The 17493-nt window shown below is 50.8% G+C and overlaps 1 long non-coding RNA gene across 4 annotated transcripts; it reads left to right on the forward strand.

Annotated features, from left to right (window-relative positions):
* The first annotated feature begins 484 nt into the window (after window positions 1-484).
* On the forward strand, window positions 485-17256 carry LOC122695463. Of its 4 annotated transcripts, XR_006341383.1 has the most exons (7): window positions 2296-2381; window positions 9444-9512; window positions 10896-11103; window positions 13310-13417; window positions 13577-13678; window positions 13847-13956; window positions 14299-17256. It is a non-coding gene; the product is annotated as an uncharacterized LOC122695463 (long non-coding RNA). The 4 variants fall into 4 exon arrangements; XR_006341382.1 differs by lacking the exon at window positions 2296-2381 and adding an exon at window positions 485-614 and having other exon boundaries at window positions 13847-17256; XR_006341381.1 differs by having other exon boundaries at window positions 2244-2318; window positions 13847-17256.
* Window positions 17257-17493: the final 237 nt, after the last annotated feature.

The following is a 17493-nucleotide window of genomic DNA, read 5'->3' on the forward strand; positions in this document are numbered from 1 at the left end:
GGAAAGACCCCCTGAAGGAGGGCATGGCAATCCACACCAGTACTCTTGCCTGGAGAATCCCCGTGGACAGAGGAGCCTGGCGGGCTACAGTCCATGGGGTTGCAAAGAGTCGGACACAACTGAGCGACTAAGCATACACAGCACAACAACTTCTAGGTAAGGTTTTTGGTCCATTTATTTTATTCTTCTGGTCCAGGAAGTGTGTTATTTTTCAATTAACTAATTTTTATTTCTGGTTGCACTGGGTCTTTGTGGCTGCACACGGGCTTTCTCTAGCTGTGACGAGTAGGGGCTACTCTCTAAGTGTGCAGGCTTCTCATTGCGGTAGCTTCCCTTGTTGCAGAGCACGGGCTCGAGGGCACCTGGACTTCGGTCATCGTTGCCTCAGCGCTGGTTCATGCATCAGAGAAGCGGGAGGCCTGGCCTGCGGGGAGGAAGTGTCTGAGCTGCCCCGGGGTACGAGCCGGAAGCCTGGATCGTTCGGCTCAGCTTGGATGTCGGGTCAGGCTGTCTGCGCTCTGTGCACCTTATCGATAAAATATTAGACCTGCCCACTCACAGGTTTCTGCAGGTCGAATGAGCTAATGTGACAGCCTGTTAGGAGGCCCAGGGAGGTAAGGCATTGTTATTATTTGTTATGAAATGTCACAGGCATTCCTGCTGGGTGACTCACGGGGCTTGGAGACTTGGAGAGTTTCCCTTCCAAATAAGGCTGGTATGGAGCTTCTTGTTGAGAGCCTGCGGGAGCTGGTCTCAAGGCCCTGCTAGTCCTACCTGGCCCCCTCATCTCTTGATAGAGAGACTGGCCCCAGAGATAGTGATTCTGGGATCTTTATTGAAACTGATGAATTGCTTCCCCGAAGTTAATGAGGGCTGCCCCCCCACCTCCATCCCAGCATCAGGCAGATGGAAGGGGTTAAGAGTCACCTTCATGAACATAGGAGGCTACCAGGGACTGGTTCCTGGGTAAAAAGACAAAGAGAAAGATGGAGAGAGCAGTAACTGAGAGACACAGACTGGTTTTCTTGCCAGGATTTTGGAGGGTGATACCTTCTCCCATTTACTCACCACCCTTTGCAGCAAGTCATAGGTAATATTAACACTGCCAGTTCACATTCAGGGCAGATTTGTTTTAAAAGGTGCCTGAACTCTTTTCTGTTCCTAAGTTGAAGTCTTCGTGACTTTTCAGGAGATTGAGGCAGCAGAAGAAGACCTTGGGGAGTAATCAGACGCTTGCCTGTGTGATCCAGGCTGGGTGAGGGGTTGAGACTGCTCTGGTGACCTTTTCCAGGTAAATGGGAGAGATGCATTCGCAGATCCGTGTGATCTGTGGGTGGCAGCTGCCTGGAGGACCTGGCTGTCATCAAGGACGGTGTCTGCCTCGAGAGATGGGGATGCAATTCTATTCCCACCTCCTCACTTCACAGGAAAGGGGTTGAGACACAGGCTCTGAAACTGGGTCTGTTTGGCTGTTATTTTCAGGTCTGTGATCTTTAGTAAGTTACTTAACCTTTCCTTCACTCCGCTTCCTTATTGCCTTAGCATTTAAGCACTGTGTGTGTGTGTGTGTGTGTGTGTGTGTGTGTGTATACTCTACTTATCTATATTTATCTATATGTTAGCTATGACTTTCTGTTACTTTCTTTAAAATTTTAACAGTTTGTGACTATTTAATTTATCTATTTTTGTTATATCAAGTATCTATTATGTGCCAGGCACTGTCTTGGGATTTAGAGACGCAGCAATGAACAAAATAGAGGCCTTGTGTTGGTGGCATCAATGCTGCAGGGGACGCAGATAATGAAGATGTGGACAATTCATGTGTCATCACGTGGTGATCACCAAATCAATGGACATAAGTTTGACCAAACTCTGGGAGACAGTGAAGGACAAGGAAGCCTGGCATGCTGCAGTCCATGGGGTTGCAAAGAGTAGGACACGACTGAGCGACTGAACAACATGTGGTGATGGGTAGCAGAGGGAGAGATGAGAGAATGGTGGGGGTTGTTCTTTTAAGACCAGCCTTGGGCCACATCTGGCTCACTGTAGCCCGTGTTTATAAATAAAGTTTTATTTGAACTTATTTGAACTCAGCCACACTCCTTCCCTTGCATGTTGCCTGTGACTGCTTTGGAGTTGAGTGGTTGCCACAAAGATTACGGCTCCCAAAGGAGAAACTATCTGCTATCTGGCCTTTTATGGGAAAAGTTTGCCAACCCCTGTGTAGACATGAGGTTGGGCAGAGCCACTTAGGGAAAGGGAGGAAGTGCACCCCTCTGATGTCTGTGGGAGGAGGGCTCGGGGCCCCGGAGCAGCAGGTACTGTGGCTTTGAGACCGGATGCGCCAGGTGTGGCCAAGGGCGCCGAGGAGGATGGTGGGAGTAAGTGAGGTGGGGGCTGTAAGGGTTTGGCTCTTACTCTGCAGGGTTGGGAGCTACAAAGGGACTGCTGTGCTGACTGCCACATGGTGTGTGTGTGTGTGTGTGGGGTGTGTGTGTGTGTGTGTGTGTGTGTGTGTGTGTGTGTGTGTTGGGAGCAGGGGCAAGGGGACCTGTTTGGATGCTACTGTGCTGACCTAGTTGTCTCGAACCGTAGTGACTGCCTGGGGATGATGAGAAGTGGTCAATTTTGGATAAATGTAGAAAGTGACAGTGCCAGGACTAGCTGATGAGATAAGAATATTGGGGCTTGCTTTTTAATTGAGGAATAATTGACATATAACATTATATAAGTTTCAGGTGTACAACACATTGAGTAAGGATTTGTATACTCTGTGAAATGATCATCATGGTACATCTAGCTCACCTCCATCGCTGTACATGGTTACAGAATTTTTTTCCTGCGATGAGAACTTTTATGATTTACTTTCTTAACAACTCCCAGTATTATTAACTATCTAGTAGTGTTAACCATAGTTGCCATACTGTATATTATATGTGACTTAATTATTTTATAAGTAGAAGCTTGTATGTTTTAAGTCCTCTCACTCATCTTGCCCTTCATGACCTCTAGCAACCTCCAGTCTGGTCTCTGTAACTATAGGCTTTTTTTTCTTTTTTGGTCTTTCTCTTGTCTGATTTATTTCACTTAGCATGATGGCATAATGCCCTCAAGTTCCATCTATGTTGTTGCAAATGACAAGATTACATTCTTTTTAACGGCTGCATAATACTTCATTGTGTGTGTGTATCTCACAATTTCTTTATCCACTCTTCTGTTGGTAGGCACTTAGGTTGTTTACATATTTTGGCTATTATAAATAACATTGCAATGAACACGGGGTACAGGTATCTTTTGGAGTTAATGCCGTTTATTTTTATTTTTTTGGAAAAATACCCGGGAGTAGAATTGCTGGATCATAGGGTAGTTCTATTTTTAGTTTTCTGAGGAGGCTTCACATGGTTTTTCACATTGGTACAGTGGCTGTACCAATTTACATTCCCACAAACAGTGCACAAGGGTTCCCCTTTCTCCACATCCTCACCAACTCTCGTTATTTCTTATCTTTTTGATGGTTGTCATCCTAACAGGTGTGAGGTGGTATCTAACTGTGGTTTTGCTTTGTATTTTCCTTGGTTAATAACATCTTGGAGCATCTTTTCATGTACCTGTTGGCCACCTGTATGTCTTCTTTGGAAAATGTCTATTCAGATCCTTTGTCCATTTTTTAATCGGTTTGGTTTTTTTGCTGTTGAGTTGTTTTAGTTATTTCTGTATTTTGGATATTAACCCCTTATCAGATGGATGGTTTACAAATATTTTCTTCCATGTAATAGGTTGCCTTTTCTTTTTGCAAATGGCTTCCCTTGCTGTGTAGAAGCTTTTTAGCAGAATATAGTCCCACCTGCTGATTTTTGCTTTTGCTGCCTTTGCTTTTACTGTCAACTGAGAATCTCTGTTTTTAATGCCTTGGGGGAATTTGCTAAGTGAATGAATGAAGTGACTTTCTAGGGCTACTGATCTGGTCAGTATCCCAGCAGAACTCAGAAACCATGGGCTCACATGACCCGCTCTGCCCCACGGCTGTCCTTCTGGAGGCTCCAAGGATGAGGATCCTCCCTGGCACCAGCTGAGTGCTGACAGGTGGACACTCTGGAGGCCATAGATTGCCTGGACACCCAGGGACCCTCACAAACAGGTCTGCATCTTTCGCCTCCCATGGTGCAGGCCAAGATTTCCTCTTGAGCATCCACGGTCGTCGAGTCTGCTGTAGGGGACAGAAGGAGCTACTGTTTCTCACCCACTCGAAATCTACCTCATTATGCTCTTCTCAGCCCCGAGATCAGACTTGCAGGGGAAAAAGTTGGAGCTGAGTCCTGGAGGAGTGCTCAGGGAGGGTTTTCATCACCTTTAATGATCTAATACCAACAGCAACCTGCTAATAGGTAATCTCCGCATTCCAGTATTTACACTAATTAGTTAATATCCATGGAGGGCTTTGAAGGTGCCTGAGCCCAAGACATATGCCAAGGAGAGTGACTCATAAGAAAAGGAGAGACAGCCCAAGTCTTGAAGCCATCACCCACCTTGTGCGTCACGCGGGGGCGTCACGAGGGGGCTGCAGGCTCTGACAAGCGGCATGATGGGTGAGACATTTTTGGAGAGGGAGCAGAGCCCTCTGGGGCTTGTCTCGCCCGGACGCCTGGTGCTGGGGGAGCCCATCCCCCACGGCTCTGCTCCACATTCAAGCCATCTCTGTGGAGCCCTTGGGGCACCAGGAAGAGGAGAGGGTGTAGGATGTCTGCCACCCAGCGTACCCCAGCATCCCACCCATACTCATGGTCTGGGGCACAGCCAGCCTTTCAGGCTTGTGTGGGGAGTTGCTGGCCAGGTTGTGAGCTGTCTGAGGTCAGGGCTGAAACCCCCTTGGTGCCCCCATTGGGTGAGGCTCTGGTAGTTGACTTGCTATATTTTCTTCTCCTGTACTTCCCATGTGAAAAAAAGTGAAATTGTTAGTCTCTCAGTTGTGTCCAGTTCTTTGTGACCCCAGGGACTGTAGCCCGCCAGGCTTCTCTGTCCATGAAATTCTCTAGGCGTGGACACTGGAGTGGGTTGCCATGCCTTCCTCCAGGGGATCTTCCCGACCCAGGGATAGAATCTGGGTTTCCTGCATTGCAGGCAGATTCTTTACTGTATTAGCCACCAGGGAAGCCCCGAATGTTCAGTAAACATCAACAGGCTTGATTAGCTCTTCTGTGGATGTTTGGAGAGACACCTGTCACCTTGCCATGGGCTGTGACTTCTGGAGATGTTCCAGCCCCACCGGATCCCCCTGCCCCACTGGGTTGAAGATCTGTTGGTTAGATTCCTGCCTGCCACCTGGTCTGCCTGCTGTGGGGTAGGGAAGCTGAGAGTCACCCTCTGATTCAGCATCTAGAGAAATAAGGAGGGGGTTCAATGGTGGCCTCCCTTGGAGAGGAGTCGGATCCCCTTCTTTGGCAAAAGCTGTAGGGAACCTTCACTCCTAAAGAAAAACAGCTTTATGGAGATAAAATTCACAGACCATATGTTATGAGCTGAATTGTGTCTCCCCTCAAAAGCCAGTTACAGGTTTTTGGTTTTTTTTTTTGGTAAAAGGTAAGACCATGACTCTCACACCAATTCACAAGGGATACGTGCCAAAGATTTTGTTTAACTCATTAATGAATGAAAACACCGTATGATGTCTGACGTTAGAACTGGTATGATATTAGAACTGATTCCAAGAACCTCACATCAGGAAGGCTAAAGCAAATGTGGAAATATGCAAAACTGGTCACCATCCACATGGCAGTGGTCAGCTGCATTCCACTAGATGTGCTGTGCTTGGTCGCTCAGTCATGTCTGACTCTTCGCGACCCCCATGGACTGCAGCCCACCAGGCTCCTCTGTCCATGGGATTCTCCAGGCAAGAATACTGGAGTGGGTTGTCATGCCCTCCTCCAGGATTCCACTAGATATTCAGCTACATTTCACTGGACACAATTTTTTGTGTTTCTGTGCCCAAGGATGACTGCAATGTTACAAGCTTTCTCAGGCAGCCCTACTGCACTGTTGACTCGGGCTGCACTGACCACTGGCCTGTACCCTTATTTGTGTGACGTGTGTGACTAGGAACAAGGAAAGGGGTGCTTGTGGCTTTGCCTGTGCCCCCAACTTATTTTGGAGCCCTCCATGCAGACCCTGAAGCAAGGACTTGAGTCCAGGGGTATAAAAGAGGGGTGGCCCTTGGGAGCACTGGTAGGGTGGTGGGCTTTTGAGAGACAGTGTGGAACAGAGGTCACCTCCCCACAGGGCAAGGGGCCTGGGCTGTGTCCCCACCAAAACTTTCTGGGTTTTCATTGCAGCTGCTTTGGTGGGGAGAAGGTGTGGACTCCCTGGTCTTTTGGCTCTGTGGTCCTAGGGCTGGGAAGGAGACCCCGGTGCTGGCGGTGGGATGTTAGGTCAGTGAGCCCAGAAATGGAAAGGGCTGCAGGGATGCGGGCGGACCTCCGTGGACCCTTCCCACCTCCACTGCCCTCAGGTAAAATCTGGATGCCAGCTTCTGTCTCTCTCATCCTTGGAGTTCTCCGGAGGAGGCGGGGAGTGGTGGAGGTCTTCTGTTCTCTCCTGTCGTGTATGATGGCAGCATTATTTCCATGCCTGCTGGCCCAGGTGCCTTTCACCTGACCTCCTTGATTCATTGTTTAAAGACATTGCCTGCCTGGGACAGACGACAGAGTACCTGACTGTTAGGGGCTGGGAGGCCCGGGCTCTGGCTGGGGCAGGAACGCAGACCTGGCTACCCTTGGACTTCCTCAGGTGGGCAGGAGGGGCAGAAGAGGACCTGCCTCTGAGAGCAGGGTGCCCCCCTCAACCCAAGACTGTGTGAGTCAGAGGAACCGGGAAAGGGAATATAAGCTGCCCGTAGCTCAGCGGGCTTGAAGGTGAGCTGGTAGCTGAGTGGGTGGCCTCTGGGAGTCAGGATCTGGTGGATCTCAACAAGGAGTGAGAAGAAGAATTTAGGAAGGAGAGAGCTGTGCTTCATGATCAGGGCTGGGGAGCTACAGAAACTCACAGATGCGCTTTTGAAATTGGAACCCTGACTTGTGCCTCCAGAGTGGCAGTGGTCTCCCTGAGATGGCCAGGGTCTGCAGGAGTCCCTGCCTGCCTGTTGCTCTCTCTGCCAGTGGTGCTCCCGCCCTGCCCACTCAGGACCCTCCCGATGGTCCTGCTTCTTTTCTTTTTTTTTGCCTTTGATCCAGACAGCGAAGGGGCCTGGGCCTCCCAGGCAGGGGAAGCCTTCCTCAGTCAGTGAGGAGAGAGAACTCGCCAGGCCCAGGATTGGTGGCCGGCCAGACCAGGCCACAGGGTTTCATGAAAAGGATAAAGATTCCCAGAGGCTGGGGGTGGGGGTAGGGGCGGAGAAAGTCTGTTCCCATTTTAATTTTTCCCTTTTGGCAGAAACCAACTTTTCTGTAAAAACAATGAAAAATCTGGGTGGAGTTTCCTCCCCAGAGCAGCTCGGCCCTCCTGGGAGGAAAGCTCTGTGGGCAAGGAGAAGGGAGGGGCCTAGCTGAGGGGCGGGGCTTGGCTGGAGGGGAGGGACCTGTCTGGAGGGGAGGGACCTATCTGGGGGGGCGGGGCCTGGCTGGAGGGGAGGGACCTGTTTGGAGGGGTGGGGCCTGGCTGGAGAGAGAGGTGCCCCCGAGGGCCTCTGGACTAGTCTTTCAGGAGATGGCTTCTGGCCTGCCAACTGCTGCTTCTTCTGCTGTTGGCCTGTGTCCTCTGTTGACCTGGGGCCTGCCCACCACATGAATGGCTACATCGTGGCCTTAACCATGGTGGTCATTTTCTGAAGGTCACTGTTGTCTCCCAGGGACTGGCCATCATGGCAAAGGTCCTGGTGACCTGGGGAAGAGGCAGCTGGGCCCATGCTGGTAAGGCAGGGAGCTGAGGTCGCCGGGACAGCCCCTACCCCCCAGTGTTGGGGGAGAAACATTTGTTTGAGTGGGAACTTGACATCCCACTGTCCTCGCTGCGTTTGGCACATTTAGGACCTCAGATCCGTGGGTGGTACACATGTAAGGTATGTCCTACAGCTCGTTCCTGACCATGTCTCTGGAACCTGCTGGGGCTGCCTGTCCCGTGGACCAATGTCCTCTCTCTGACCTTCCCGGGCATTTACTTTAAGCCTTTGCACAATTGCTCTCAACTGTCACTCGAAAGACCCGTGTAGATGTCTGGCCTGGGAAGTCCTCAGAGATGTGGGCCAGACCTCCTGCCCGGGAGCCACCCAGACAGGTCTGCGGGAACACTTCCAAACACCCCACATCCCTGCGTTTGCCAGAGGAAGAGACTGGAGCAGTCCAAGGGGTGTCAGGGAAAGTTCAGGGTCCTGTCCATTGAATGGAAGATGCCTCCAAGAATCGGGGGCCCGTGAGCAGCTTGGGGGTTGGGGCAGAAACCCAGAGGTCAGGGCCTTGAGGGAAGCGGAGTCGGCAGCGTGGGAGCTGTGGTCAGGAACTCGGGCGATGAGACCTGGGCCGCTGCCCAGTCAGAATCAAGTGGCCAAGTGTTAGGAGCTGCCTGGAGGCAGAGGACTGGCTCTTGCCCAGAGTAAGGTGGGCGGGGGCAGAGTCCCAGAACCAGAACTCCTGGCTGCACAGGTCGGGGCGGGGGGTGGAGGTGGGGGTGGGGGGCCTTCCTTTGTTGTCAACTCACCTTTGCCCCTCTCCTTCGAGGTCTGATGCTAACGCTCAGAGGGCGGGACCTGCCGGCAGCCTTCTCTTTCTGGGCTTTGTGCTCAGAGTCATTACCCTGGGTAATGGTAGTGAGTAGGAATAAAAATCCAGAGCTCTTGGGCTTTTGTGTTTCTGGAAGAAGGGGAATAAATGAATGAAGACAACTAGACATGCAACAGCCTACCTGCCTGCTCAGCTGGCAGACGGAGGGCAGAAGCCACCAGTGGCAGAGGGTGGTCCCCCGGGGGACCTGGAGGTTGCCTGGGGAAAGAGGGTGCTGCTAGCCGTGCGGCTTCCCCAGAATCCAGTTCTCCTGCACACGTTCTTCTTTGTTTTCGTTAGGGAAGATCTCAATTAAGCTAATTACAGTTACAACAAAAAAAATTATCGCAGAAGAAAGGAGGGGAAAAAAAAGAGAGTTCAGTTAAAAGTAAATCTATTCAGAATGATGTTATGAACTCGGCTCACCCGTCTAAAATTATCCATTAACCGTTACACGCTAATTACCCACCTTTTTATTGTTTTAGACAGGAAGAGATTTTTTTCTCTTTGGAAGGGAGTAGATATCCAGATAATGTTGCCACGTACTTCGCAGGGGACCAAAAGAACCCACCTTTTTGATAAAAGCAGGAGGAAATTGGGACGGTTCTGCAGAGCTGAGAGCTTTGCCCTGAAAAAACATAGAAAAATGAGCCTTTCCTTTGTGATGATTCCTCCCACCATTTTTTTTTTCCCAAATAGAGTAATTTGTAACGGATCCCCAGGACCTGCTTGGTGTCAGCCCCTGTGCGGCTCTACCTGGAGGGTCTGGTGAGTGTTTGATGGCCTTATTATTTGCATCATTTTGCTTCTGGGGTAGGGGTGGGGCCTGGTTCCTGTTGTTTGCCTGACTCAGGGCTGAGCCATGACGTCCAGGCCAATGGATGTCTCTGTGACAAGGATCAGGTGTTGGGGTCACGGTCCAGGTAACAGGTGAGGCAGGAGGGCTGGCCCCTGGGGTCAGGGTGTCACTGATGCACGTGTCTGTCCAAGGAATCAGTCTGGACTCCTTTGTGTGTTGAAACAAGAGGACGACAATCCTTTGTAAAGTCGCATGTTCTAAATTTTGGTTCAGAAGGCGAGCTCTGTAGACCACAGAGCAGGGTGGAAGGGGGCGATGGGGGCGGGGACAGGGAAGCCCCATGTACGGTGCTCCCAGCTTGTCTGCTCCTGATTTCCTTTCCCTGCGGTGGGTATGTTGGGGCTCCGGAGGGCAGATGTCATCTCCTCCACGGAATAGACAAGAAACCTCAGTCCTGGGAGCCTGACTTGTCCAAGGTCACTTGGCTATAGTGGAGGTTTTCAATCATGGTTCTGTAAAGCCCAAAGTTGATGACTTCCTCCTCCCTCCCAGGATAAGTCTCGAGGAGACTGCTGTGTGCTCCGGCAAGTTGGGGTGGGGTGTGCGTGGAGTGTCTGAGGCCCTGGAAGTCCCCTAGCTGGAGAACCAGTGGTCATCCCAGCAGGTGCCACCAAGGAAAGGCCCCAAGAGGCCAGCAATGATGTCCTCGTCCTGGGAGGAGGGAGATGCAGATAGAGAAGGTCCCAGACAGTCTGAGGACTTAGGAACTTCTGGACTGTAGAAGTCAGCTTTTGCTGCCCAGAGGAGCCCAGCTGTACTAGAATCAGGGTGGGGACAGCCCCCACAGAGCTCCAGTCAAATGCTCCCTAGAGCACTGACCAATCGCCCTACGGGAGTGACCCTGGGCCATCTGCCCCAGCTGAAGGGTCCTGCTGCCTCAGCCCCTCCTCTGCTCCTTGGGGTCAAGATTGTGCTTTAATCTTTATGCCGTCTTTCTCCCCAGTTCCTTCCCCCTGCCAGCAGCTACCAGCCTTGGTTGTGCCTGCTCCCTGGACTCATCCTGCTTGGTCCTGCATGCCAGCTATTCCCCTTTGCTCTGCAATGGCCAGGTGGCCCTATCCGGTCTCAGCTGGGGACTTCCTGCTCAGACACACACTCAATTCCTTGCAGATGAACTCTGGCCACTAGGGAGAATGGAGGCTGCCTTAGAGAAGCAGTTGTATGATTATTCATTAACTCTTCTGCTAACACATTTACCAAGGGTCTCTGATGGGCAGGCTCTGTCCTAAGAAGGGGGAAGCACTTTGGAAAGCCCTCCATGCCAGATCCCCTTGTTATTGCTTTGCTTGCAGGGAGCTAGTGGTGTGTCTTGCTGAGAGGTGCTGTGGGTGAAGGTAGTCAAGGTAAGTCATCTTCTTGGACATTTCCAAGACACAAGATCCAGAGGCCTGACTGCTCCATCCCAAGAGCCAGGAGGTCCTCGGTAGAAGGGGCGACACACGAACACACAGCGTCTACCGAGTATGCCAGCTGGGAGACAAGTCACGACCCTCTGGGCAGGTAGGACCCCAAACCGAGGATGAAGGCCCAGTCAGTATGTTCCAAGTGACAAGGTGGGGCTGGAAGGCTGGAAATGGCAGGTCGGTGGGCTTCAGAGGACACTATCTGGGAGGACAGCTGTTTCCGGGTGCAAAGTGTCAGGTGGCTGGGTGAGCAGGGGACCAGCTTCTTTACTGAACTCCGAGGGGGCTGTGCATGGCAGCGTCTGCAGGAGTACCCTGACCCGGAACCCCTGGGGTGACGGGCTCAGAGCTGCTGCATCCTCAGGTACTTAACACCCACCATTGGGGCTGACCTCAGTGAGTCCTCATGAGAACCCAAGGAAGTGGGGGTCATCTTACAGAGACGAGGGTCAGTAATTGGCCTAGGGCTGCACAGATGGCCACTAAGCAGAGCCTGGGACTTGAACTCAGGCTGTCGACACCTCACTGCCTCCTGTTCAGCGTGACCCCATCTGATCTTGTTCCTTCCCCCAGCCCCACCTCTCCACTATTCTCATCTGGTTAAGGCCACCTCCAAACTTTGTCTCCCAGAGCTGAGAACTGGGCGGAGCTCTGGTCCTGGGCTCCACCCTTGCTCCGTGCCCCCGACCTGCAGATCCTCCTTTGTTCCTTTTGTGCTGACTCCCGTTGGGCCTCCTCCCTGGACGGTGGCCCCGCCTTCTGGCTGGTCTTCCAGGCTCCCATCCTCCTCTCTGTCCTGCCTGCCTCTGCCCAATGCGAATCTGACTGAGTTCTTCCAGCTGCACTGCAGGCTGAAGGCCACACTCCTTGCGGGGGCACATGTGGCTTCCAGCCTCTAATCCTGCCCTCCTCTTCCCCCTTCCCTCCCTATCCGAGCACCCCACTGGGGCAGCCTCAACCACTGGCTCTCAGAATGCACTTTGTTGCTCCAGGAGTCCACTACTTAATCATGTCTCCTCTGCCCAGAGCACACACCCACATACCTAGTCTGTTTGGCAAACTCCTATTCATACATCAAAACCCAGCCTGTCATTTACCTTCCATTCTTTCACCTTCTGGTCTACTCCTGACTACTCTAAACATTCTGTTGTGTCCTGATCACTTGTTGTGATTGATCTGCTCACCAGTCTCTGCCCTCCTCTGGACTCTGAATCCCCACCCACTGAAGGCATAAAGAGATGTTGGAAGCATCCATTTCTGCTCAGCATCTAGCAGAGCCTGGCTCAGAGTGAGTGCTCAGTAATACTGGTTGGTGGTGATCGACGGTCCCAGTCCTTGCCCACCTGCCATCCCTCTGCCTCCAGCTTGTGTACCACCCTGCAGACCTGGGAGCCTGCCTGCGCTTTACTAAAGGGCCTGCTTCTCTCTCGTACCCTCTGTCTTCTCTGCCCAGAAGACCATCTCTCTTGTGGCCTGAGTCCTCTGGCCTGCTTCTCCATTTCTTTGCTCAAAGAGCTGGTCATGGCGGAGGTGAAAAAACAAGATGCAGGTTTGCTCTGCAGAAAGGAGTATGTTCCAGCCAAGTTGGCTGATGAGTGATTTTCTGCAAGTAGAATAATTGGACATGTGTTCCCATGGCAACAGTGCCTTTCCTGGAAACCATTTGGAGGGGAAGGCAGGAGGCGAGGGACCAGCTCTGGCTTGCTGGCTGCTGCAGAGCCCTATGGGGTCGGGCCAGGCAGAGGCTGTGCTGCGGCCTCGCCATCCACCAATCCCTCACACTGCTGCCCTGGTCCCGGGGCCACAGGAATCGCTTTCATGTCCTGCTCAGAGATGTTCTGAGCTCATACCCACAGTTCCCAGAAACTGTTGTTTTGCCCTTCCCATGAACACAAAACATCATTTAAAAAAATACAATATTTTTACAATGCACGCATTCATGATTTACAAATGCTGTCATGAGCACTGCCCTGGGATGTTCTGAAAAAAGCCTTGGAAGTTTTATGATGTTACAATTCCCATTTTACAGATGTGGGAACTGAGGCTGGCCCCAAATAATTGACTGGTACACAGAGATGTGTACCAGTCCACTGGGGGAGATGCCAGGCAGGTGTGATCCCTGTGTGGGAGCGCAGGACACTCTCCACACTCCTCCGATGTGAGGTGGCCTCGCCTTAACCTCCCTCCTCCAAGCGGGGAATTCCGGTGACTCGTCCCTGGAAGAGAGTGGCTCCCTGGAGTGGGATGTTTCTGGCTGCTGCTTCTATGTGAGATTTCATCAGTGTCTGCCTCCCTCTCCACAGCCTGAAGGATCCTGGGCTCCAATAAAAGTGGGAACTGGATGAGGAAGAATCAAGCCCATGCTTTTCATCTCTTGTCATTTGATCTGGGAAAGCTCCCAAGCCTATGGAGTAAGAGCCACCGTCATGTCTGTCTGGAAGAGAGAGAGAGAGTGTGTGTGTGTGTGTGTGTACGTGTGTGCAGGTGAGAGCAGATGGAAGCAAGGGGTGAGGATTCTCCCGAGGCTGTAGAGGCTCTGAGGACCTCCAGCTGGGTCCTTACTTCAACAGAGGCAGCGGGATCAGCAGAGGCGGCTCTGCCGAGGTGCTCAGTGTCGGAGCTCAGATGGATGCCCACCTGCAGACTCTCTGTTCAGTACTTCATCCACATCGGTGAGCCCTTCCTTCCCTGTCCCCCCAGCTCTGACTGTAACTTCAAGGACATTCAGTGGGAACAATGGAAAAGGGTCACACCTTAAACTATCAGAACTCCTTCCCATGTTGTTGATGTTTTTCCGTTGCTAAGTCGTGTCCAACTCTTTGTAACCCCATGGATGGCAGCATGCCAGGCCTCCCTGTCCCTCACCATCTCCTGGAGTTTGTCCAAGTCTCCTCCCAACTGGCAGGGAACTGAGAAGTCGGCACAGAGATTGCTGGTCCGGCTGTAGCAGGTGAGCGGGAAGCCTCGCCGCTGGGCGTGTGCTGGCGACACTGTCCACCAGGGGCCTTCCTTCCCTGCCATGCGTCTCCCTGTCTCCCACATGGTTTCTTTCCCTCTGCCCTGCACGACACTCTTCTCATTTTATGTGTCAGTTCCATGATTCCAAATCCCACCAGGGGCTGATGACACCTGGGGCCACGTCACCCCAGCCATATCCACATCTCCCCTGCCTCTCCCACTGTCTCTGGCTGCGTGATCCTGCCACCCCCCCTCCACTGAGGGCCAGGGTCTCATTCCCCTCCCCGCAATGACCCCAGAATGACTCTGGCCTGCGTGACTCCCTTGTTACCAGTAGATCCTGTGGATCACATGACTTGAGACAAGGTCAGAAGAGGCCAAGCAGCCTCCATCTGGTCCCTTGGAATAGTCACTTTCAGACACTCTCTTGGGACATCCTTCTTGGAACTCCGTCACCATCTGTGGGAGACCGAAGGCCCACGGAGGCCCGAGAGGTAGGTGCTCAGATGGACCAGCTCTGCTGAGGCATTCAGTCCAGGTGCCAGGGAGGTACTTTCAGTGAATCTCAGCTCCAATCATTCAGATCGCCCCCATATTCTGAGTCTTTCCAGCTGAGGTTTCAGACCTTGCAGAACAGACACAAGCCATCTGCACTGCTTTCCATCTGAGGTCCTGCTCCACCACTGTGCATGATACAGTGGCTGTTTTATACCACATTTGGAGTGGCTGGTCACAGATAACTGAGATGGTCTCTATGTCTATATCTTGAGGCCAAGCTTTCCTTCTGAGCTTCTGATGTATACATCCTACTGCCTGGTGGACTTTTCTGAGGTTCCAAAGCACCTGGAATCTTCCATAGGTGCATTAGACCAAAACACCCTAGGCTGAAGCATCCACATTTGAAAGCCCTGGTGATAACCTGAGTAAAATTGGACCAAGTGAGGCCCCAAGACCAACAGACAGGAGGAGCAAGCATGGAGTCCAGTTCCACCAGCCCGTTTACAAGCTCACCCTGACCCTTGTGGCCCGCAAGGACATTCGCTGGAGATTGGCCACAGGGAAGTGTTTGGCCATGGAAGGAAGCAATAGACAAGACTGTACTTGGCTGAAGGCATGATCTTGGCCTGTGGGTACTGCCTTCCCACCACTGGATTAGCCATCTGCTGGGACAGCGTGGAGAAGATTTCAGCCAGGAGAAGGAGGCTGGGTTTGAAAGGACATGGCTGGGGCAGCTAGAGTCCCTCAGCACTAGGGAGTGCTGAGCTGCCGTGGGTCACTGAGGCCTGGAAGCTCTACTCCCCTCCGCTTCCTGCGTCGTCTGCTTCTCTGGCCCATGACTCATTTTTACCTGTGACCTAGTTCCAGCCAACAAGGTTGAATGAAGCCTCAGAAGGGAGCCTCCTTGGACCTGGTGGCAACCAACACCTGGCCAGCAGACCGGGTGGAGTTCTGCTGATTGTAGGAGTCAACTTTACAGATGTGTGTCTCTGTCTCTGACTTTCGCACGCACAGTAGGACGACCAGCCATCCGGAGGACCCTCTCAGGGGATGGAGGTCTGAGTCAGAAGGCTGTGCCCCACGGTGGCCCTCTGCACTCCCTTGTGTCCTACTGTGTGTTCCTCACTGTGTGTGTGTGTGTGGTAGAGTCTTTTCCTTCCGAGTGTGTGGTTGATGCTCCTCCCAGCCCCTTGAGGTGGTCGAGGCCCTGTGACGTGCTCTGTGAGGAACGTGAGCAGGGTGATGCCTGCCACATCCTGAAGGGGGCGCTGAATTGCCTGTGTGAGCCTCACCAGCGCAGAGGAGGGGCAAGGCTGAGCCACGCCCTGGAAGGCACCCAGTCCTCCCAGGGTAATCTCGTGAGCCAGAAATAAACCTGTCCTGTTTTTCAACCTTTTACTTTCAACACTTTGTGATATTACAGGAAGCTGTATAGTTTGATTTTTTTTTTAAAGGACAATCTTTGTCTTTCAATTGGAGTAGTCAATTCATTTGCATTTATTCTTATTACTGATTTGTTAGGGTTTAAATCTACCATGGTACCCTGGGTTTTTTACTTGTCCCACCTATTCTGCATTCCCTGTTATTTCCTTTCTTGTTTTCTATTGGATTAATCAAGTAAATGCTATTATTTCATTTCCTTCATCATAAGCTTATTAGTTAAACTCTCTTACTGTTCTTTTCATAGTTATCCTACTAGAAGTTGCAACATTCTTCCTTGGTTTATTATACATTAATATAAAGGAAATATAATACTTTTCCTACTCCCCAGGCAGTGCCAGCAATTCAGAAAAGTGAGTGCTTTTACTATCCTACTTGCCTTGATAATAACTTTTAATATGATCTATTTCAATTTATAACATTTAATGCAATTACTAACACATAAATGTATTTAAAAATAGGATCTTTCTGAACATCTTGTTCCACAGTGTGCTCTCTTCATTCAGAAATATATTGCAGATGTTCGAGATCTATCATATCCTTTTGAAAGGTTGTCTAGTCTTCCATTGCATAGAGGTGCCTCACTGACGAAGGGAATCCCTCCTTGATAGACATTTATTCTGTGTAATTTAGTATAAAGCAAGAGTTTTTAAACACAGGAATTATGTTGTATTTGATCTATTAGACTTCAATCAATGCTGTTGCAAACAAGACTTTAAATATCAATTTAGAATGCAATACAATAAGAGGTTACCTTGTGAAAACTGGGAATATGCCCGACAGGATGAATGAATCAAACAAAACACAATGAAACACTGTCCTCATATTAAGTGAATGGGCCCCTGTGGCCTGGGATGAAATTTCCAGTGGAATGATGCCTCCTGAAAATTGTTTGATGACCCAAAAGAAGATGTGGTGGTGATGACACAGGCTGAAGGTGAAGAGGAAGAGACTATTGTACAAAATACATGGATGGGAAAAAAGTCATATTTCTAAATTATTATTTCACAGAAGATGTTTCAAAAGATCTAACTTAATTAAGAAAGTAAGGAATTCCTTGGCAGTCCAGTGGTTAGACTTCCACAGTCGTGTCAGATTCGTGATCTCTGAAGAAGATTTAGCTTTGGGACCGGGGACCAGGCTTGATCACTCAATAGCTTTTGAGTAGCAGAGTTTTATTAAAGTAAGAAAAGGGACAGAGGAAGCTTCTGACATGGACACGGAAGGGGGACGGAGAATGCCCCCCTCACTAGTCTTTTCAAGGCTTTATACATTTTTTTCAGATCCACTCCCCCAACATACATCTTAAATTAACAAGATTAGAATGAACAATAGACAGACCTTACCAGACCGGCTCCCATAAAATGCATTTTAAGATGAAAGGATTAGTAAGAAGGTTCTTGTTAAGGAGAAATGTGTCCTCAATTGTTACATTGACTAAGACAAAGCAATGTAGAAAAGAACCTTTGTCCTTTTCTCCTTGAGAGTCCCAGGCCCCTTTCTCCTTTTTGAGGGCTCGGAATCCCTTTCTCCTCTTCAGGAACCCTGGACTTCTTATCAACCTACCTAGGAATTGACTCTCTCTAGGATC

This window comes from Cervus elaphus, chromosome 5, assembly GCF_910594005.1.
Source record: "Cervus elaphus chromosome 5, mCerEla1.1, whole genome shotgun sequence".
Taxonomy (NCBI): domain Eukaryota; kingdom Metazoa; phylum Chordata; class Mammalia; order Artiodactyla; family Cervidae; genus Cervus; species Cervus elaphus.